Source organism: Mytilus californianus, unplaced genomic scaffold (assembly GCF_021869535.1).
Source record: "Mytilus californianus isolate M0D057914Y unplaced genomic scaffold, xbMytCali1.0.p SCAF_11, whole genome shotgun sequence".
In the NCBI taxonomy this organism is placed as follows: Eukaryota; Metazoa; Mollusca; class Bivalvia; order Mytilida; family Mytilidae; genus Mytilus; species Mytilus californianus.
This window is the reverse complement of record NW_026262593.1, coordinates 56,132,726-56,137,821: the sequence shown is the minus strand read 5'-3', so window position 1 is coordinate 56,137,821 and position 5,096 is coordinate 56,132,726. Positions and strand designations below refer to the sequence as shown.

General features: G+C 31.8%; 1 long non-coding RNA gene across 1 annotated transcript; it reads left to right on the top strand.

Moving 5' to 3' along the window:
• Positions 1–538: 538 nt before the first annotated feature.
• On the top strand, positions 539–4,436 carry LOC127720366 (uncharacterized). Its single transcript, XR_007990709.1, has 3 exons — positions 539–888; positions 3,133–3,282; positions 3,923–4,436. It is a non-coding gene; the product is annotated as an uncharacterized LOC127720366 (long non-coding RNA).
• Positions 4,437–5,096: the final 660 nt, after the last annotated feature.

Below are 5,096 nucleotides of genomic sequence, written 5' to 3'. Positions count from 1 at the left end.
CTACAGTTTTCATTTCACGTTTGATTCATCTCTAGATTGTCAGACAGTTCTAACTACCTATTTACAGGTTAATATGATTTCTTATCTTCTTTTAACTTCTGAAGAAGATTTGTTCAGCTTCGACATCTATCTAAACACGAGTTCTTGAAATAAACATTTCTTTTATATATGTCCCAGTGAATAGCATAAATCTTGCACGATGGCGATCTAATAATATAAAAGAACAGTAACCCCCGCTCCCTAGCTACAAAGCCCAAACAAAAATGATGAATGAAATATAAAAAAATGAAAAAACAACCGAAACACACAAACAAAAATACCCTACAAAATATTGAAGTTTTATTGGATAACAGCATCTCTTATAAAAATTCATTTCCCAGTAATATTAAAAAAAAACCACAGTTAAACAATGGCACTGGGTACTTATAATTCAAAGCTAATAGAGGAAACTCATCGGAAATATGAGACTTTTCCCTACTCAACGCCTGATATATAAAACTTGTATTTTTTTGTAATTTTTATAGACAATTAATGTACTTTGCATGTTAAAAAAAGGGAAAATAAATATGCCATGCTCAACAAAATGGACGAATTTAACCAGAGCGAACAAAGTTATCTTTGTTTTGACCATGGTTGCACTTTTTGTGCTTGTCCTTGGATTTTCAACGCCACTTTGGATTTTGATATCAGTGGAAACTGACTTTAACATTGAAATTTTTGAAATGGTCGAGAAGGAGTATATTGGTCTTTGGCAGTGGTGCTTTAAACATTATGGATGTTATGATCTATCATTGTTTGCTAAATATTTTTCATATACCAAGTCTATCAGCAAAACAAATAGAAATGAAATACTAGATAAGATAATAAACAAGACCAACAGAATTATAAGTATGTTAATATATTAATAGATATACTTTTGTATATTGTATCAATTATTTTTGATTTTTTTTTATACATCAGGCAATAATTTAATTTTGGATGTACCGCGTCTTCTGATTGGCTGACGTTGTTTTGTTTATCAGCTCATAGACATAATTTTGTCATGTGACCGTGACGTCATCAACGTTTTTTCATGGTTTACTACGGTTTAAAATGGAATTTAGAATTAAATTATTAGAAATGATTGTAATATGTTTTCTGTCTTTTCGAAATAACATAAAAAATGTGGTGCACACTTTAAAATAACCCGCTACGCGGGTTATTCAGTGTGCACCACATTTTTGATGCTATTTCTTCATAGACAGAAAAAATATTACAGTCATTCCTTAATTAAATGATATTAATTTTTTGTCAGAGGTCGGCCGCGATATGTGCTTTCTCATTTTTTTTTTTTTTTTTTTACATTATCAACATTTTTGAATTGGGAATAATGAATAAACTAGATAAGAAGTATGTTTGAATATAGTTAACAAAACTTTAGATTTGATAAATATTTTTACAACGATGGTAAATAAGATAAAAGTATGCCAACAAAGACACATTATACGAAATCTGAACTGTACAGTCTTTGCTTTTGCTCCTGAATGCTTCGAGATAAGCGAAAAAACATCTGAGTAATCCACATTTTTAGTTCAGTACTTTAGGGTTTAAACTGGCTTGGGTCGATCTTACAACGTCACACACTCGAAGAAGTGCCATACAAAGAGACAATTGATGCCGTGTAATAGATATATTGGTCCTTTTCAGAGAGATGTTGAAGTCCAAATTAAGATGAGGGAATTAATAAAGTGTTGTTACTTTCAATAATAAACTAAGTTTTACAAAGCTATAGTTGCAAACTATGTCATTTCATCACTGGCGAAAAGTTGTCTCATTGGCAATCATACCATTTCTTACTTATTTAACAGGATTAGAAAATATGAATGTTTATATTACAGAAAGGTATGTGGTAAGTGTCATAAGCAATAACAATTTACTGTTCCTTTGGAATAAGGGAATGTAATAATGCATACTTTTTACATTTTCAAGTTTTAAGTTTTATTTATTTCAGAAGCCGCGCACAAAAGCATCCAGCGTATGCGAATAAACAAATACAATCAACAATCAAAATAACAGGTTACCAATTCAACACTGTAATTAAATCTTTGAATATTGTTTTTATTGGTATGAATATTGATTTTGTTATCAGTAAATTAAAATCATACTAAATAGTTTTGTTATACACATATGCACTTAAACGGTACTACAATCTGTCGATACCTTTGTTTTGGCATTGCATAAGGTCTTCTTTTTTTTCTGACTGTTAAAGACGTCTTTACACTGAATCCATTGGATGTTGGATGTGTTCTGATTGATATTTTAGTCTTAGATACATGATATTTTTTTATTAGTTGTTATTGGCTTTGAACTAGCTGTCAGTAACTACGAGTACTCTCAGATCTGTACCTTGTGTCTCAGGTTAGGGGAGGGTTGAATGCTCACAAACATGTTTGACACGGCCATATTCTTTATGTGCCTGTCCCAAGTCAGGAGCCTGTAGTTCAGTGGTTATTGTTTCTTAATGTCTGTCATATTTGTTTTTCTCTAATTGTAAATTAGGCTGTTAGTTTTCTCAATTGAATTGTTTCATATTTTTCATGTCGGGGCCCTTTGGTTTATCTCACTGTTGAAGGCCGTACGGTTACCTATAATTGCTTACATCCCCTTTATTTGAACTTTGGTGGATAGTTGTCTCATTGGCAATCATACCTTATCTCCTTATGTATTTCTATATATATAGTTGTAGGGAAATAAGTGAAACATTTGGGCAGACAATGACTAGGCTGGTCATCCGTCTGCTAGATATGGGTATCCATAACGTTAGAATCAAACTATAAAAAGCTATAAAACAAAGAAGTAAAATGAAATCGATGTATTTCATTCAATTTTAACTTCTCTGCACGGTCGAACTGAACTTGAAATTCCATTCAATCTATTATCAGCATATCCCTCAATTAATTTGTGAATGTTTAAATGTAGAGCTTTTTAAATTAGGATAATCCCGTTTACACGGAAGCAATTTAACTCTTTTAAACCTTTTTATATTTGTGATTGTTTTCAAGATCATTTTCAACGTTTCAAGGTAGAATTATTGAAATTAGCATAATTCCGTTTACGCAGAATCATCTTAAATACTTTTTTAAACCTTTTTAGATTTGTGGACAGTTTCAAGATCCTTTGCAACTGTGGCCGTCGTTTGTGCACTGTCGTTTTCTATTTGGAAACTGCATTTCATCTGGATAAGGAAGATTAACCATGTCCGTATCTACCATGTTGTGTCAATTGTGGAGAATTTCATCATTGGTTAGTCTTAATATAAATTATACGCACATGTCACACTATAGACAAAATATTTGTATGACCTTATCATCATTTTCACACGCATGCTTAATTCAAATAGATATATAATAACTATTGCAGGCATGTTTACTGGCCGTCAACCACAATTAAGGGGGACGGATTTATATATTAAGTTCTTCTTGTGTCCGAATCCCTGTATTTCTATTGTATAATTGTAATTAGAGCACTTTTGAAAAATTAAATATTGTTTAAACTAACCATAATTTTAAAGTATACCATAATGCATGTTTTGTCAAAGTTTTGTTTTGAGAACAGTCCCATAATATTAATTTATTATATAGCAGACAGCGATCATGTGTGATGAAGGATTCAAACGAACAAATCCTTTTTCTACAATCCAGTATAGCTGTATTCGAGTATATATATATTGTACTTTTTTGTTTAAGATATAAAAAAAGTACATAAAATTGAGAATGGAAATGGGGAATGTGTCAAAGAGACAACAACCCGACCATAGAACAGACAACAGCAGAAGGTCACCAACAGGTCTTCAATGCAGCGAGAAATTCCCGCACCCGGAGGCGTCCTTCAGCTGGCACCTAAACAAATATATATACTAGTTCACATGTATTTATATTAATAGGTTCTGCTTTATTGGTATGCTTGGTAACGTTTGGCGTTGCAATACAAACCTTCGATGAGCTGAAAATGGATATGATATTGGAATTGAACATTTTAAAAGTACTAGACATCAACATCAACAGATATTTTTTCATTTCTTTCTGGATGGTTTGTGCTGCAACAATACTGTACTTTTCTAATGGGATACTAGCCATTGGCATTTTATGCGGAGGCTGTGTAATCAACACAAACGATACATCTGGAAGACGCTCAGAAGCAACAACCAGAAGTGGAAACGAGAAATACTTAGAAATGAAATATGTGTATAATTCATAAATTATTGCACTGCTAATAGATTAACAGTTCGGTTTTTAGATTATAATTGATAACAGTCTTTGTTCGGTTTTTAGATTATAATTGATAACAGTCTTTGTTCGTTTTTTAGATTATAATTGATAACAGTCTTTGTTCGGTTTTTAGATTATAATTGATAACAGTCTTTGTTCGGTTTTTAGATTATAATTGATAACAGTCTTGTTCGATTTCTTGTCATTCTGTTGGCGTTTGTCGTACGTCTTTACCATTTCTCAGTTGTAAAATTGTTTTTGAGAACGAAAGGTAAAACTTAATCTATCTTGAGTAGGAAAACCGTATGAATAATTATTGGAGTGTTGTTTATAAACATTCCATATTTTTAGATCGAATTAACAATATATTATAGGTAATACTTGGAGAGCTCTTAGATAAGTCAATTTGTTTTATCTCCTGTTCCTTTTCCCATATTGTACAAGTATCCTCTTAGATCCTTTTTCCCCTTTTTTACAAGTTTCCTCTTAGAAGATCCCTTTCCTCATAATCTGTTGATGATTCCTCTCCGGTCTCATTTACATTTTCATATACTTTAGGAGAACGAAACCCGTACTTATGTATTTTTTTTTACTGTTGTCCAGTCGGCATACAGACATCATGTAAAATGTTTATATTCGAGTGGAAGTGCAATATTGTGTAAAGAGGTGAAGCATGACTAGTTTCTGTATTTCTATCATGCAATCCGCCAATTAGATTGCTTCAAATAAATTTTTGCTTTATTTGTATAGTTTAAAGATAGTTTCGTGTGTTATTCTGTTTATATGATTATTTCGAACAGTGATGTTAACATTGTTGTTTTATCCTAGTTTATTATGAGTCATCTCCGG